This window comes from Neomonachus schauinslandi, chromosome X (assembly GCF_002201575.2).
Source record: "Neomonachus schauinslandi chromosome X, ASM220157v2, whole genome shotgun sequence".
Taxonomy (NCBI): domain Eukaryota; kingdom Metazoa; phylum Chordata; class Mammalia; order Carnivora; family Phocidae; genus Neomonachus; species Neomonachus schauinslandi.
Window position 1 is genome coordinate 48,585,141 of NC_058419.1, and position 19,542 is coordinate 48,604,682.

At 35.1% G+C, this 19,542-nt stretch overlaps 1 pseudogene; it reads left to right on the forward strand.

Moving 5' to 3' along the window:
* Positions 1-12,250, forward strand: part of LOC110571990 — a 21,658-nt pseudogene extending 9,408 nt beyond the window's left edge.
* The last annotated feature ends 7,292 nt before the right edge of the window (positions 12,251-19,542 follow it).

Here is a 19,542-nt window from a genome sequence, read left to right on the forward strand (position 1 = left end):
GGGGTGGGGTGGGAAGGATGGGGTGACTGGGTGATAGACACTGGGGACGGTATGTGCTCTGGTAAGTGCTGTGAATTGTGCAAGACTGTTGAATCTCAGATCTGTACCTCTGAAACAAATAATGCAATATATGTTAAGAAAAAAAAAAAGAAGAAGAAGAAGGTAGCGGGAGGGGAAGAATGAAGCGGGGGAAATCGGAGGGGTAGACGAACCATGAGAGACGATGGACTCTGAAAAACAAACAGGGTTCTAGAGGAGGGCACATTCTGCATGGAGCACTGGGTGTTATGCACAAACAATGAATCATGGAACACTTCATCTAAAACTAATGATGTAATGTATGGGGATTAACATAAGAATAAAAATAAAAGAAAAAAAAAATCTCCAGAAACAGCAAATTAACAGATAATACAATGGCACTAAATTCATATCTATCATTAAACATTCTGAATAAAAATAGACTAAATGCTCCAATAGAAAGACATAGGGTATCAGAATGGACTAAAAAAATTAAGACTCATCCATATGTTGCTTACAAGAGACCTAAAGACACCTGCAGATTGAAAGTAAGGGAAAGGAGAACCATCTATTATGTTAATGGATGTCAAAAGAAACGCAGAGTAGGGATATTTATATTAGACAAACTAGATCTTAAAACAATGACAGTAATAAGAAGAGAACAATATCATCGTAAAGGGGACTATCCAACAGGAATATCTAACAATTATAAATATTTATACCCCCAACTTGGGAGCACCCAAATACATAAATCAAGACAAACGTAAAGAAACTTACTGATAATAATACAAAAATAGTAGGGAACTCTAACACCCCACTTAGAGCACTGGATAAATCATCTAAGCAGAAGTTGACCAGCAAAGAATGGCTATGAATGATACACTGAACCAGATGGACTTCACAGATATATTCAGAACATTTCATCCTAAAGCAGCAGAATACACATGCTTTTCAAGTGTACATGGAACACTGTGCAGAATAGATCACATACTGGGTCACAAATCAGCTCTCAACAAGTACAAAAAAACTGAGATCATACCATGCATATTTTTAGACCAAAACGTTATAAAACTTGAAGTCAATCATACACACACACACACGCAAATTGGAAAAGACCACAAATACATGGAGGTTAAAGAACATCCTACTAAAGAATGAATGGGTTCACTAGGATTAAAGAAGAAATTTTAAAAATGCACAGAAGCAAATGAAGATGAAAACATGATAGTCCAGAACCTTTGGGATAAAGCAAAGGCAGTTATAAGAGGGAAGATTATAGCAATACAGGTCTACCTCAAAAAAAAAGTTTCAAATACACAACCTAACATTATACATAAAGGAGCTAGAAAAGTAACAGAAGGGGAGCCTGGGTGGCTCAGTTGGTTCAGTGTCTGCCTTCGGCTCAGGTCAAGATCTCAGGGCCGTGGGATTGAGCCCCACTTTGGGCTCCCTGCTCAGTGGAGAGTCTGCTTCTCCCTCTCCCTCCGCCCCTCCCACACACTCATGCTCTCTCTCTCTCTCTCTAATGAATAAATAAAATCTTTAAAAAAAAAAGGAACCGCAAATGAAGCCTAAAGCCAGCAGAAGAAGGGAAATAATAAAGATTATAGAAATAAATGATATAGAAACAAACAAAAAACAGTGGAACAAATCGACAAAACTAATAGCTGCTTCTTTGAAAGACTTGATAAAACTGATGAATTGCTACCCAAAATTATCAAAAGGAGAAAGGACTCAGATAAAATAATGAATGAGAGAGAAGAGATCACAACCAATACCACAGAAATATACGCAATTATTAGAGACTATTATGAAGAATTATATGCCAAGAAACTGGGCAATCTGGAAAAAAAGAACAAATTCATAGAAACATACACACTAACAAAACTGAAACAGAAAGATGTGGAAAATTTGAATAGGCCCAGTTATTGAATCATTAATCAAAACTCTCCCAACGAACAAAAAAGTCCAGGGCCAGACGGCTTCCCAGGGGAATTCTACCAGACATTTAAAGAAGAGTTAATAACTATTCTTCTCAAACCCTTCCAAAAAATTAAAAATGGAAGGAAAACTTTCAAACTCATTCTACAAAGTCAGCATTACCTTGATTCCAAGATCAAAGACCCCACTAGAAAGGAGAACTACAGGCCAATATCCCTGATGAACATGGATGCAAAAATTCTTAACATGATACTGGCAAATTGAATCCAACAGTACATTAAAAGAATTATTCACCATGATTGAGTGGGTTTTATTCCTGGGCTGCAGAGTGGTTCAGTATTCGCAAATCAATCAATGTGATACACCACATTAATAAAAGAAAGGATAAGAACCATATGATCCTCTCAATAGATGCAGAAAAAGCATTTGACAAGGTAGACCATCATTCCTAATAAAAACCTTCAAAAAAAGTAGGGATGGATAACATACCTCAACATCATAAGAGCCATATATGAAAGACCCATAGCTAATATACTCAGTGGTGAAAAACTGAGAGCTTTTCCTTTGTGGTCAAGAAAAAAACAGGGATGTCTATTCACCATTGTTAATATTTTTTTAAAGATTTTATTCATTCATTTTGAGAGAGAGAGAGAGAGAGAGAGAGAGAGAGAGCAAGTGAGCACAAGTCAGGGAAAGCAGCAAAGGGAGAGGGAGAAGCAGACTCCTGGCTGAGCAGGAAGCCCGACGTGGGGCTCAATCCCAGGACCCTGAGATCATGACCTGAGCCAAAGGCAGATGCTCAACCAACTGAGCCACCCAGGTGCCCCTCACCATTGTTATTTAACATAGCACTGGAAGTCCTAGCCTTAGCAATCACACAACAAAAAGAAATAAAAAGCATTCAAATCCACAAAGAAGAGCTCAAACTTTCACTATTTGTAATTGATGTCATACTCTATGTAGAAAACCCAAGATTCCACCAAAAAAAAAAAAAATTGCTAGAACTGATAACACAAATTCAGTAATGTCTCAGGATACAAAAATCAACCTACAGAAATCTGTTGCATTTCTATACACCAACAATAAAGAAACAGAAAGAGAAATCAAGGAATCAATGCCATTTATAACTGTACCAAAAGCAATAAGATACATAGGAATAACTCTAGCCAAAGAGGTAAAAGATCTGTACTCCAAAAACTATAGAAGACTTATGAAAGAAATTGAAAATGTCACAAAGAAATGGAAAAACATTCCATGCTTATGGATTGGAAGAACAAATATTATTAAAATATCTATACTACACAAAGCAATCTACACACTCAATGCAATCCCTATAAAAATACCACCAGCATTTTGCACATAGGTGGACAAACAGCCCTAAAATTTGTATAGGACCACAAAAGACCCTGAATAGCCAAAGCAATACTGAAAAAGAAAAGCAAAGCTTGTAGGTATCACAATGCTGGACTTCCAGTTGTATTAAAAAGATGTGTGATCAAGACAGTATGGTACTGGCACAAGAACAGAGACATAGATCAAAGGAACAGAATACCCAGAAATGGACCCACAACTATATGGTCACCTCATCTTTGACAAAGCAGGAAAGAATATCCGATGGAGAAAAGACAGTTTCTTCACCAAATGGTGTTAGGAAAACTGGACAGCAACATGCAGAAAAATGAAACTGTACCATTTTCTTATATCATATACAAAAATAAACTCAAAATGGATGAAAGACCTAAATGTGAGACAGGAATCCATCAAAATTCTAGAGAAGAACACAGGCAGAAACCTCTTTGACCTTGGCCATAGCAACTTATTACCAGACCTGTCTCTGGAAACAAAGGGAAACAAAAGCAAAAATGAACCATTGGGACTTCATCAAGATAAAAAGCTTCTGCAAAATGAAGGACACAATCAACAAAACTAAAACAGACCTATAGAATGGGAGAAGATATTTGCAAATGATATATCTGATAAAGGGTTATTATCCAAAATCTATAATGAACTTACCAAACTCAACACCCAAAAACCAAATAATCCAGTTAAGAAATGGGCAGAAGACATGAATAGACATTTTTCCAAAACAACCAGATGGTCAACACACACATGAAAAGATGCTCAACATCCCTCATCATCAGGGAAATACAAATCAAAACCATGATGAGATACCACCTCACATCTGTCAGAATGGCTAAAGTTAACAAACAGCACAGGAAACAAGAGATGTTGGTGAGGATATAGAGAAAAAGGAACCCTTTTACACTGTTGGTGGGAATACAAACTGGTGCAGCTACTCTGGAAAACAGTATGGAGGTTCCTCAAAAAGTTAAAAATAGAACTACCCTATGACCAGTAATTGCACTACTAGGTATTTACTCAAAGGATACAAAAATACTGATTTGAAGGGGTACAAGCAACCTGATGTTTACAGCACCATTATCAACAATAGCCAAATTATAGAAAGAGACCAAATGTCCATCGATTGATGAATGAATAAAGAAGATGTGGTGTGTGTGTGTGTATGTGTGTGTATAATGGAATATTAGTGAGTCATCAAAAAATGAAATCTTGCCATTTGTAAGGACATGGATAGAGCTATAGTGTATTATGCTAAGCCAAACAAGTCAGTCAGAGAGAGAAAAGTACCAGATGATTTCACTCATATGTAGTATTTAAGAAACAAAATAGATGAACATAGGGGAAGGGAAAAAAAGAGAGTGAAGCAAACCATAAGAGACTCTTAATTATTGAAAATAAACTGAGGTTTGGTGGAGGGGAGGTGGGCAGGGGATGGGTTAAATGTGTTATTGGTATTAAGGAGGGCACTTGTATTGAGCACTGGGTGTTACATGTACGTGATGAATCACTAAATTCTGCTCTCGAAATCAATATTACACTACATGTTAATTAACTAGAATTTAAATACAAATTCAAAAAATAATAAAAGAAATAAACATAAGGTTTTTAGAATGGTATAAAGTGAACTGCTCATTATTAAGGCATTAATATAAAACAAAAGAAAAAACCCCACATAGTATGTTATAAAGAAAACTCATAGTAATAAAGTGATAAAGTCAACACACAGTAAAATGATTGCCTATATTCACAACTTAAAAATAATTATGGCCTATTCTTTAAACAATGCCTGAATAAGGGTATTTGCAATTTAATGAGAAGGCAGTCTGTCAGAGTTTAAACCTAACACAAATATTTTACATTCCTGGGAAAGAGATTTTTTTAAACACATGGAATCAATTTTGTTTTTGTCTAACCAAATGTCCAAACCTCTGTCATGAAGTTTCTAATTAACATTGAAAATAGAAGCAAAGCAAATAATTGGAAGCTTATTAAATTCTGAAACTTTACTATGTTTCTGAAATAAAAGTAATTTTGAAGATAGTGGTTCTCAAAGGGACAATTTTGTCTAGTCGGGGACATTTTTTAATGTCTAAAGGCATTTTTGTTTTTCCTAACTGGTGGTGGGGAGGTTGCTACTGGCATCTAGTGGGTAGAGGCCAGGAATACTGCTAAACATCCAACAATGTATAGGACAGGACTCCACAAAAAAGAATTATTGAGCCAAAATATCAACAGTGTCAAAGTTAAGGAACTCATCTTAAGCATATGCTTTCAGCGCTTGTCAAATACTTTTAAACTTATTTATTGTGTAATATTTAAGACATACAGAAATGTATACACAAGACAATGAATCTATGTGCTTACCACTGAGCTTAATAAAAAGTGTTCAATCCCTCCTTCTCTATTCCTTACTGACTCTCTAGTTTTTATAGATTATTTAAAATACCTATTATGTTATTGCTATGACGTGTTAAAATACGTCATAACATGTTAGCTATATCATGTTAAATTGTACTACAACTATCATATGACTTTAATAGATTTAATGATTAGGCATATTTATGCTTTACACAGGAGACCTAGAATTATAACAGAACATTGCAAAAACCATACGGTAAGTAAATATTTATTCCTTGTATGTAGACTGTCTTGATTAATTCCTGAATATACAACTGAGAGGAACTGGTTTTACAAATAAAAATCAATTACAAATGTGTTATAATTCATTAAATACATGACTAGCTGACAATCTGTGGATTCCAAACAAATTTATATAACACAAAAAAATGAGTAGGAAGCTGGTAAACAAAAAAACAAAAAAACAACCAAAAATACCATGTGATTCTTTTCCATCTCTGTTAGTTTCATTGAGGGCATTGGAGCCTGGATTCTCTGCCTCCATTTCTCCTGGGCTGAGGGACACCTGCTTTTGTCTAGAGGTAGCTTCATAACTGCAAGTTTGAATAAGGATTTTGGTATAACCTTGCTTCTCATTTCCTAGTTCAAGGTTCTAGAAATCTGTGTGAGGAAAAAGATGGCACTTTCCACATTCTACAACTGCAAGGGAATTCTTGATCTACCACAAACATCATGTATAGGATGAAAGAACCAGAATTTTAATAAAGTTCTATCATGGCTTGAAGTCTACAAGGCAGCAGAAAATACGATCTTTGAGGCCACATCTTGCTCAACTATTAATAAGACCAATATTTCGTTCGTTAAAATCTTTAAAAAAAGACCTATGTTTTGTTCAAAGTCTAAATAAACTAAAATATGTTGCATTTTAAAATGCTTTTTACAATCCAATTAGTATAAAAAAATTGTTTAAAGCTACTTTTTCTCTCTTTTTAAAATAGTCTGATATCACTTATGAACATCAATACAAATGAATACTTGTATTAATCAACAATAGACATAGAAGGGATGAAAATAAGCAGTCATTACATTTACTTGGAATAGATATGATTTTATCAACAGACTGAAAGTAGCAAACAAGGGTCAAAGATAAGCAGTGAAGGAAGGGAAGAGAAAAAAAAAATCACCCAACTAACCAGTTAGAAAGAAAAGATGAAAAAGAACAGCAACTCATGGATAAAAGTATTTTTAGATTACAATAGCATGCCATAAAGTAATCATTTATTCCACCATGATGAAAAATGGGAAAGAAATGCTTTATGAATGTTCCTGTTATTGCTAATGTTTCATTTTTCTCTAAAAAATTATGGAAATGAATGTGGTTAATACAAGTTGTTATTTAAGAGAAAAATGTTTTCAAACTCTACAGTATTAATGCCATTATAGCCTTAATTGATATACTTATAGTCATCAACCCTTGTAAAATACACGAACACATGCAGACTCACAGGCTGCATAAAATACAGATGGTCGATAGCCGCGTAAATAGATCAATGATTACAAAGATGGAGTGAGGAGACAAAAATGAGCTCTACTATTACACATGCATGAACTTCCTGACTATAAGAATAATTATACTCCAGAATTAGTTAACTGAGGGAAGTTGAAGAATCATTTTTCCCTGCAGAATCAATAGATACCCATCTATCTTTGACGGCTTAGGAGTAGCATTGCCTGGAATCAGGGCAATGTATCAGATGACCTGTGCTTTATTCTAATTATTATGTCAGGACCCAATAAAAGTTACATAATTCATATAATCTGTTTTGAGACATAAAGTAAAAATTGGAAAAACATAATCATGTGGCTACCTGTAGACCCTATACATTTGGTACAGTGCTGGATACTTGAATGGGTTCCAGAAGAGTAACATGGCCAGCAGGAGTAGAAATTATCTGAGGGGAAAAAAGCAAGCTGGAATACTCCCATGCATTTACTACAGGAAGACATCTATGGAGGTATTTTTGTAATTTCCAGGTATGAAGGAGATGCCCTAGAGCCATATTTCACCGAGGCGATATTATTAAGAAAGATCAGGGCCCTTTATTTAGAAAAGAATTTATTTAAAATGAAAGAAAGTGAGGAAAGGAGGGAAGACAGAAAGGAGGTAAGAGGAAGAGAGGGTGGGAAGGAAGGAGGAAAGGGAAGGAAGAAAGTTAAGAGAAAATGAAGTGGGTGGAGAATGAAGAAAAATTTGATAGTGGATAGCTGCACACCCAGAAGAAATGCCTCTGTCCCTAAAAAATAAGGGAGACATCATCCAAAAGACAATAAACAGAACATTTGCTTAAGGAATACAATAATCTGGTATGATGTATGGATTATTTTAAGAAAAAACTACAAGAAAATAACTACTACTTAAACTAAGTAAATCACTAAAATTCAGGATATCAAAAGGGGTATCTTTTACCCCATCTCATTCTCTTATTCATCATTCCTTAAAATTCTCCCCTGTGCTGGCTACTGTGACACACCACAGTATCTGGCCCTCTCCCTGACATGGTGGCTCCGATATCTATAACACCATCCATTCCCTCAACCAGTGTGTTCTAAGGAAACGTAGTCTTTAATCTTCCATTTGTCACTTTTCTTCCACTATCTACTTTGGTAGATATCCCCTATCCACTATCTTTGATCCTCATACTCGAACAAACATTTCTTTGCAAATGATTCCAAAAATCCTATTTTCAGTCCTAATCTCCATTCTGACTTCCAATTACATATTCTTTTTTTTTTTAAGATTTTATTTTATTTTATTTATTTGAGAGAGAGAGAATGAGAGAGAGTACATGAGAAGGGGGAGGGTCAGAGGGACAAGCAGACTCCCTGCTGAGCAGGGAGCCCAATGCGGGACTCGATCCAGGGACTCCAGGATCATGACCTGAGCCGAAGGCAGTCACTTAACCAACTGAGCCACCCAGGTGCCCCCAATTACATATTCTAATATATTTTTTAAAATTTTCTCCCCTGCCCTTTTCTCTGTGTGACATATTTCACTTAACATAATGTTCTCAAGGTCCATCTGTGTTGTCATAAATAAAAGGATTTCCTCCTTTCCTATGGCTGAGTAATAGTCCTCTGTGTGTGTGTGTGTGTGTGTAACTTCTTTATCTATTTATTTATTGATAGACATGTAGATTGTTTCCATGTCTTGGCTATTGTAAAAACAAAATGCTGCAATAAAAATGGGTATGCAGACATCTCTTCAATATAGTGATTTCATTTCCTTCAGAGATATAACCAGGAGTGTGATTGCTCAATCATATAGTAGTTCAATTTTAATTTTTTCATGAATTAACACAGTTTTCCAGAGTGGCTGCACCAATTTACATTCCCACCAACAGTTTACAATGGTTCTCTTTTCTCCACATCCTCACCAGCACTTGTTATCTCGTCTTTTTTATAATAGTGATTCCAATAGATGTGAGGTGATATCTCATTATAGTTTTGATTTGTATTTCCCTGATAATTAGTAATACTGAGCATCTGTTCATGTACCTGTTGGCCACTGGAATATTTTCAAATCCTTTGCTGATGCTTTAAGTCAAATTATTTGGTTTTCTACTCTTTAAGTTGTAGGAGTTCCTTATATATATTGGATATTAACCGCTATCAGATTTGTGGTTTGCAAATATTTTCTCCCATACTGTAGGCTGCCTTTTCACTCTGTTGACTATTTCCTGTGCTGTGCAGAAAACTTAGTTTGATGTAGTCCCTCTTATTTTTGCTTTTAGTGTCACATCAAAAAAATATTTCCAAGATCAATGTCAAGGAGCTTTTCCCCTGTTTTCTTCTAGGAATTTTATGATTTAAAGACTTATATTTAAGTCTTTAAAAATCCATTTCAAATAAATTTTTGTGAATGGTATAAGATAAGGTGCCAGTTTCATTCTTTTGCATGTGACTATCCAGTTTTCCCAGCACAATTTATTGAAAGGATTAATCTTTTCTCCATTCAGTATTCTTAGCTACCTTATCCAGTATTATTTGACTGTATATGCACAGGTTTATTTCTGGGCTCTCAATTCTGTTCCATTGATCTACAAACCATAATATTTTGATTACTATAGTTCTGTAATATAGTTTGATATCAGGAAGTGTGATGCCTCCATCTTTGTTCTTTCCTGGGATTGTTTTGGGTATTCGTGGTCCACTGTGTTTTCATGTGAATTTTAGGATTTTTTTTTTTTATTTCTGTAAAAAATTCTACTGGAACCTTGACAGAAATCATATTTTATCTATAGATCACTTTGGGTATTATGAACATTTTAACAAAATAATTCTTCCAATCCATGAACATGAAATATCTTTCCATTTACCTGTGTCTTCTTCGATCGCTGTCATCAGTATCTTAGAGATTTCAGGTTACAGATTTTTCATCTCCTTAAATTTATGCCTAAGTACTGTACTGTTCTTAATGCTATTTTGAGACTGTTTCTTTTTCAGATATTTTGTTGTTACTACACAGAAACACAACTGCTTTTTGTATGTTAATTTTGTATCCTGCAACTTTACTGAAGTTGCTTATTAGTTCTATCAATATTTGATGGAGTCTTTATGATTTTCTATATTTAAGATCATGTGATCTGCAAACACAATTTTACTTCTCCCTTTCCTATTTGGATGCATTTTATTTATTTTCATGCTTCATTGCTCTGATTAGGACTACCAGTACTAGGTTGAATAGGAGTGGAAAGAACGGACATCCTTCCCTTATTCCTGACCTTGGAGGGAAAGTTTTCCACCTTTCATCGTTCAGTATGGTATTAGCTGTATGCTTATCACTTATGGCCTTTAACATGTTGAAGTATGTTCCTTCTATATCCAAACTGTTGAGAGGTTTTATCATGAATGGATATTGAATTTTGTCAAATGTTTTTTTCTGCATCTATTGAGATGATCATATGGGTTTTATCTTTCATTCTATTAACATGATGTATCCCATTTACTAATTTATGCATATTGAACATAATGTTTTGATTACATTTTTGTGATCAGATCTTTGCATCACAGATCTGAATCACAATTGATCATGGTTTATGATCCTTTTAATGAACTGTTGAATTCGATTTGCTAGCTGTTGATAAATTTTGCATTCATATTCATCAGGTATATTGGCCTATACTTTTCTTGTAGTGTTCTTATCTGGCTTTGTATCAGGGTAATGCTGGTGTCATAAAATGAGATGGGGAGTATTCCTTCCTCTTCCCATTTTTGGAAGCATTTCAGAAGGATTGGTGTTCATTCTTTTTTAACCGTTTGGTAAAATTCATGAGTGAAATCATCTGATCCTAGACTTTTCTTTGTTGAGAGGTTTTTGATTACTGTTTCAATCTCCTTAGTCATCATGGTCTGTTCATATATCCTATTTCTTCATGATTCAGTCTTGTTCAGTTGTATGTTACTCAGAATTTATCCATTTCTTCTAGGCTGTGCAATCAGTTGGCATATAATTGTTCACAGTAGTCTCTTATAATCCTTTGTATTTCTTTGGCATCAGATGTAATGTCTTCTATTTCATTTATAATTTTATTTATGTGGATCTTCTCTTTTTTTTTTCTTGGGTTAGTCTAGCTACAGGCTTGTCAATTTTATCTTTCCAAAGAACTAACTCTTAGTTTTATTGATCTATTCTATTGTTTTCTTATTCTCGATTTCATTTATTTCTGCTCTACTCTTTTCCTTCTGTCTGCTAACCTTGGGCTTAGTTCTTTTTTTTTATCTAGTACCCTGAGGTGTAAAGTTCAGTTATTTGAGATCTTTCTTTTTCTTGATATATGTATTTATACCTAAATTCCCTGTTAGAAGTGCTTTAATTCCATCCCATAAGTTTTGTCTCAACAAATATTTTTTTATTTCATTTTTTAAAAAGCCTTCTGTAATCCATTAGTTGTTCAGGAGTATGCTGTTTAATTTCCATATATTTGACTTCTAGTTCCATACCACTGTGGTCAGAAAAGACCCTTGGGGTGGCTTGTGCCAACCTGCCAGATGAGGGGCTGCATGGCTTTGGCCTCCACTGCAGCCCTGTTCAGACCGCAGGGCCTGGAACCTGCTGCAGTTCCCATGGCTGGTGGGGCAGCTCAAGAGAGTCCCATGGACTGCCTGGATATACAAAAATGTTTAGAGGTTAAGTGTATCAGATCACATGTACAGAATGGCAGTTATGGCTCTCGTTCCCAAAAGTGAGCATCTTAACAAAGACCAGAAGCTATGAAGCAGCTAACCCAGCTCCTCCTAGAGCATCTCAGAAAGGAACTTTATGAACTTCGGGGAAAAGTATGAGACCCAATTCAGTGCATAAGCCAAATATGTGAAGCAGCTGGACCAAAGTGAGATGATTCTTCAGATATCTGAGTATGAAGGCCTTGAAAACAAACCTGGGAGGTTGTACAAGTTCTACAATTCAACAGCAGGAAAATTCAGTCACCCTAAGTTAGTCCAACTTGTTTCTGAACTTGAGGCAAAAAGAAACACTAACATAGTTGCCACCACCAGTGAGCCACCCTCCTGATATGGCCTCTGTGTTGCTATACTCATGTGACAAACATTTTATTTTTCCATTTCATGTTGTTTTGCCACTATTAGTTTGTTGATTCCACAGATATGAGTCTATTCATTTGCAATTGCCTGGACTCCAGTAAGAAATGCGATACAATTTGGATGATAAAAGAAGCTATGGAACAGGATGTGGTCCGAAAATGCCATGGATGCAGATTAAGGGCAGTGCAGGGAGGTTTTTCTAAACTAAATACATTTTTAAAACCTTAAAAAAAAAGAAAAGATGCGTGGTATGATTTTAATCTTCTTAAATTTGCTACTACTTTTGTTATCTACCATATGATCTATCCTGGAGATCATTCCATGTGCACTTGAAAAGATTATTTATTCTGCTGCTATAGTATGAAATGTTCTATATATGTGTATTATGTCAATTTTGGTCTATAGTGTCATTCAAATCTACTGTTTCCTTATTGATTCTTTGTTTGGATAACCTATCCATTGTTGAAACTGGGTATTAAAGTCCCCAACTATTACTGAATTGCTGGGGTTTTTTATTTTTGTTTTTGTTTTTTTTTAGTTCTTTTACTTCTATTACTATTTATATTTATATGTTTAGGTATCCCAATGTTGGGTGCATAATTATTTATAATTGTTATATCTTCTTCATGAAATCACCCTTTTATCGTATCCTGATGTTCTTTGTTTTGACCTTTTTCCTCTTTTTTTACTTTAATTCTATTTTGTCTAAGTATAGCAACACCTGCTTTCTTTTGGTTACCATTTGCTTGAAATATTTCCTTCCATCCCTTCACTCTCAATCAATCTGTGTCCTGAAAACTAAAGTTATTCTCTTGTGAGTCTCAGATCCAGTGGTGATAAACTCCTTCAGCTTTAACAAAATCTTTATTTTTTCTTCATTTCGGAAAATGGCTTTACCAGGTGTAACAGTTTTGAATGATAGTTTCTTCCTTTCAATATTTTGAATATACCATCCCACCATCTCCTAGCCTGCCATGCTTCTCTTGAGAAATCCACTGATAGTCCTGTAGGCTTTCTTCACTCTTCCTTTTTGTTTGATTTTACTCCTGGGACTGCATAATTTCAAATGATCTATCTTTCAGTTCACTCATTCTTTCTTCTGCCAGATCAAGTGTGATGTTAAATTTTCTATTGAATTCTTCCATTCAGTTATTGTATTCTTCATATCTAGGATTTGTTTGATTCTTTTTGATGGTTACTATTCTTTGTTGAACTTCTCATTTTGTTCATGTATTATTTTCCAAATTTTGTTTAGTTGTCTTTCTGTGTGTTCTTGTAGTTCACCAAAATTCTTTAAGAGGATTATTGTGAATTTGTTTTCAGAAAGTTCATAGATCTCTATTTCTTTAGGGTCAGTTATTGGATCCAATTAGTTTCCTTTGGTGGTGTCATTTTTACCTTATTTATTGTGATTCCTGGTTCAGTGGGGTTAGAGACTATGCTTTTTGTTCAGGCAAAGCTTCTCGACTGAGGCTCCCTCACTTCTGATGGAGCTACAGACGATGCTCCATGGTTGAAAAGGGTAACTGGCTGGGATCCCTGCCTCGGTCAGGCCACAGGCTGTGTTCAGCATTAGACAGGGTCATAGGCTGTACTCCACTGCTGGGTGGGGCTACAGGCTGGACTCTGTGGCTTGGTGTTACTGTAGGTTGGGCTCCAAGCCTTCCCACGGTGACTCTTCAGGCTACCTGGATAAACAGGGCCAGAGTGTATGCTCAACGGCTGGGCAGGGATGTTGCTTGGCTCCCTGCCCAAGCAGAGGTATATAATGGGCTCCACAGCTACCTGGGTTCTCTGGCCAGGCTTCTTGGACAGATAAAACTGGAGACTATGCTCAGCACTTTGTACATGGCTGTAAATTTGCTTCCCTGTCCAAGCAGGGCAGTAGAATAGGCTCCGTGGCTGATGTAGCCTGTTGACTAGAGAACCAAATCAGGCAGAACTGCCAGTCGAACTCTCTGGACAGATGGGGCCACAAATTTGGCTCTAAAGATGGTCAGAAACACTGGCTGGGCTCTCTACCCGGGTATTGCTTACAAGTAGGAATGTAGTCTGTCAAGATCTGAGGGCTGGTTGGTATAAGCCCCATACCCATTCTCCATCTCTATCTGATCCCCCCCGCCACACACAGATTACCCCAGTGATCTCTATAAGGTGACACCTGAGTGGGCCTTCTGGGAAGCATCCCACAATGCTGGAGGAGCTAGATGTCCACAGAGGGTTCTCTTCTTCCACTAGAGAAACTGTAGGCCCACAGGGGCCCTCTCAGTGCAGTGCTATGCTGATCTGGGGAAGGACAATATGGTCAGACCACAGCTGTTTTCTTACCCTTCTAATGTGGTCCTTCTTGGTCTCTGTGGACTAGGAGGGTGTATTAACATCATCCCTGGGTCTGGGATTTTCACAGTGGTGTGTTCTCTATAGATAGTGGCTAGGGAGACTGAAGTTGGGAACAACTTATGTCAGTCAACTTGATTGGGAGACTTTTCTGTATTAGTTTCTGGTCTTTGTGCCTTGAACCCTTTAACACCAGTTTATGGATCCTTTTCTCACAATAAAATAAAACACAGAGGAATATAAAAGAAACAGATTATATTAAAATAGTTAATATATTTAAAAAATAAATTGTGATATAATAATAGATATGCATCTTGATTAAACCATTACAAAATAAGATTTAGTGATAGCTTTAATAACTAGTATAATCTTGAAGTATTAATGACTTTAAATAATATTTCAAGATACCTGCCTCAAATTTAATGTGATATGAAAATATTTATTATTTCTATTAGTGGAAAGTTAGAGGTGCTATTAATACTACTTTGGTCTGTTACCTACACTGTTAATCAAAGGAAATATTAAATGTTAGGTTAAAGTTTAAAAACTAAAGATACAGCATTTTTCATATCTAAGTTCAGAAGCCCCTGAATTGTCTCTATTAATCCCCAAAGTGGGGCTTTGAACCACTGGTTAAAAACCTCTGCTCAATACATATCTTTGTGAATTATGCTGCAGTTATATTTCCTTCTATGTTAATCATCCTTTTTTTCTATACATGTTTTGTGAACATGACCATAATCTCCCTAGCAACACAATTTCCTCAGCATTTAAGAATCATTTACACATGGGGCGCCTGGGTGGCTCAGTCGTTAAGCGTCTGCCTTCGGCTCAGGTCGTGATCCCAGAGTCCTGGGATCGAGCCCCGCATCAGGCTCCCTGCTCCGCGGGAAGCCTGCTTCTCCCTCTCCCACTCCCCCTGCTTCTGTTCCCTCTCTTGCTGTGTCTCTCTCTGTCAAATAAATAAATAAATCTTAAAAAAAAAAAAAAGAATCATTTACACACACTAATGTTCTCAAGTAAAACACACTTTTATTTTTCCCTTAACATTTAAATCAATTTTTTGCAAGGTTGGGCTCCAAGTGGACTTGGAACTCCAAGAGCACTTTGCAAGTGCTAGTTTCATTTCTTTGTCAATGTTCTATATGTAAGTAGGCCTACAAATATTTGATTTTTACCCCTGATATCCTGAAAACATTGGTTTAGATTTTTTTCTCAGTAGATCAAATTTAAATTATACTGATACAGACTTTCAAAGCTGAAATAATAACTCTAAGAATCAACTAAATTTAGCTCACATTATTTGGAACTAACTCATAATTATATATATTAAAAGCTCCTCAACAAGCTCAGAATATGGTGTCTTTTTAAAATGTTTCCATGTGTTCCTGTATTTTAGGACATCTCAACATCTTCCACACAATGAGGTCAGTTTCTAGCTTAAATTTATATATTTTGAAATAAGGGAAACATTAGTATTTTTATTAATAACCTGAAAATTTGGGCTTGTTCTTATTGATTAAATTATATATATAGTGTTTTTAAACTAAGATATTCATCCTGCTAAATAACTAAAATACATTAGTTGTCTAGTTGGAAAAAGCCTATTGACCTATACTGGAGAGAGAATACTAGTGTTAACTCTCTGGGAAGCAGTGTGTCCTTAATTGTTTTTTTGTTGTTTTTGTTGTTATGAGGAAACAAACATCTCCTGTGAGCAATACACTATGATTATGCATGGATGGAATTTAGCACTGTAATCAAATAGAGCATACAACAAAGTTAATCTGATGATACATATTTAATGCTATGCATTATCAATGTGCTGCATGGTAATTAGACATAAATTGTAAACAGCTCCTGTGAATGGCAAATTGATGTACTTTTACATCACTGAAGCAAATGTTTCTGGGATGGGAGGGAGAAAAAAACAGTAGTGATTTTAATCTTTTCTCTTGCCTGAGGAAAACAGTCACCTTTGTGTTCTGGAAAATTAAGTAATTGTTTCAATCCAGGACCTTCCTCCTTAACAAAAGTACTCAGATGTTTGATAAATAAACATACTACTAACTTCAAAAACTCACATTGAGTTACGTATCATCTGTGCTTATACCCAAGTGGCACTTGGGTATAATATATCATATATACTATTAAATCTATAAATCTATAAAACTATACAATCATATATACTATTAAATTACATCTTAAGTTGTTTTCTCCTACAAGCAGAACTAAAGAAATGATTTTTGATTGAGCAAGGTAAGGAATGAGAGGAAATTTCAGAGTATCTGGCATTGAGAAGAAAAGCAATCTGGCTTGAAAAAAGTCATCAGTGGTACGCTTTCAACAAAAAGAAGGCACAAAATTTGTGGGGCAAAGGATGCAAGGGGTAAAACACATGAATATGTGAAAAAAAAAAAAAAAGGAAGAGATAAAGGCTTAGAAAAGTGAATGAAAGTCTAGAAAAAAGGAAGCGATGACACAACCCCAGGTCAACCCATTCACAGCAAACAGGAATTACATGGACACATCTGGTATAACATACACTAAAGGAGCCTGGCAGGATCTAAACTTTATGATTCTCCATCACTCATCTTCCCAGAGTATAAGCCAAGATTTAGCATAATACTGTGATTTCAAAAGCAGTTGTTTTCACTGCATAGTGATAAAATTAAACCAGCAAATTCAAGAATTTAGACATAATTTATCGCCATCTCCAAATTGAAAGCAATCCATTCTTGCAAACTGAACCAGGCTTACCCAATTTAAAGAGAAACAAATAGGTATTGTTTATGTTACAAAATAAAGTGAAACATAAAAAAATCCCACATAATAAATTTCAATATATATATTTTAAAAGCTTGTTGTGTACTAGAGGGACATTCATAAGTGAGAATCTTTCTCTGGTTCTTATATTCCCTAAAGTGTTGAAAACATTACTTAAAAAATAATCAATGTTTTGAATGTTATTGGCAAATAAAGACCACATTTTAAATGATTACATTCTTCTTTATTTACCAAAGTATGTGAAGGAAAAGCTACACAGTTTTAATGGGTAAAATACATGGCTAAATTGATTAATTCTTCAAAATACGGTTCCATTTTACTATAATTTAATTCTAGAGAAAAGACTAAAAGTTTTGGAGTCAGAAATTTCTTTGTCTTATACGTTAAAATTAAACTGTGCAAGTGAAAAAAAGAGGGAAAAGTAAATCATGTTTAGGCTTCATTCCTCACTCATTCTGACTATTTGTGCAAAGAATCATGGGACTTAGGCAGACAGGACAAATGTGATCAGCTCTCCATTTCTACTCAGAGAAATATGTACTTGCTAGTTGCACACTTTTTTTTTTTTTAACTTTTCCACAGGGGGATTTATCAAAGTGTAACTCTTACTGAGATTAACATAAGTATGTCATGATAATAAAGAGCCTACATAAACTCATTAAAACTTAGCCCTAGAAAATAAATTTCTATTTACCTATATTTATATTATAATATCTATATTTAAAACATTTACATGAGGTAATCTGTAACTCAAGCTTACATTACAAGATGGAGGAACTTCCATACTGACATAGCCTGCTCAAATGACAGACACTGGTTCTCTGAAATTTAGAAATACTCTGAGGGCAGTATGGTAAAACTCTAACAGCATAAATTACTGAGTCTTTTTAAAATTAAAGCAAGCTTTATGGGTTAAAAACAAAAAACCCTACAATAACTATGCCCTTATAGGTAAAATCTTCACAGCTCTCCCTTCCAGAAATTAAATTAGACAGGACCAGACATACCAAGAAGTGTAATAATATGTTAGATCTTGTATAGTGCTTTATTCTACAGAGCACATTATTTGGTTTAATACATCTGTATTCTCTGATGTGGAAACAGAGATTTAGCAAGCTAAAATAAGTGGCTCATGGAAGGCAGAATAATGGAACAGAAAGAACAACAGATTTAGAACTATGAAAGATCTTGTTCTGAATCCCAGCTCTGCTAATCTGCCACTTACCATCTACGTGACATTGGGCAATCTCTTTAAGCCTCAGTTTTCTGTAACATGAGGACAACAGTATGTACCTCATAGGATTGTTAATAGGATTCAATGAGATAAAATATATAAAGTACCTGACACAATTCCTAGCACATGTTACGTGTCTAACAAAAAATAACTTTAACATTTACCAATTGATCGTGAGCAAGGTATTTAACCTTTTGACCTCCCCACTATTACATCCATAAAATTGTAATAACAACATTTACTTAACAGAGTTCTTGTGATGATGAAATACATGCAATTTTATGTACAGTGAATGATAGGCAGAAACAAAACTAGAACGCAGACCTTCTATATTGAATACTCTTACTGGTAACAAAGCTAGATAGATAGTTCTGATTCTATTACCAAAATATAGAAGAACATTTTCCCACAACTCCATTGAGAAAATAACACTCTAGAAAAACCTGTGAAAATGAATTTTAAAAGGAAAATATGCAAGTTACCTGAATTAAGGCTTCATTCAGCATGTCTTCATTAACTTCCAGAATAATATTTTTTATATCTTCATATGGCATACGATATGATCCTAGGAAGATAGCTTAAAATAAAAGTAGATTTTATTAAAAATAGAATAGCATCAAAATTTTAAAGGCCTAATAAATACCTTATTCTCATTTTCATAGACATAAAATATGAAATTTGTCACCAATATTAATTTACAGTTAGGAACAAACAAAAGTAGTTTCCATTTGAGAGACTACACTACTCATCTAGGCAAAATGGCCTATTATTTCAGGTTCTAATGATTACATGATGTACATACATATATAGAAATTAAAACCCCTATATTTACCCCAAAGATACAAAAGTAGGGATCCAAAGGGGTACGTGCACCCCGATGTTTATAGCAGCAATGTCCACAATAG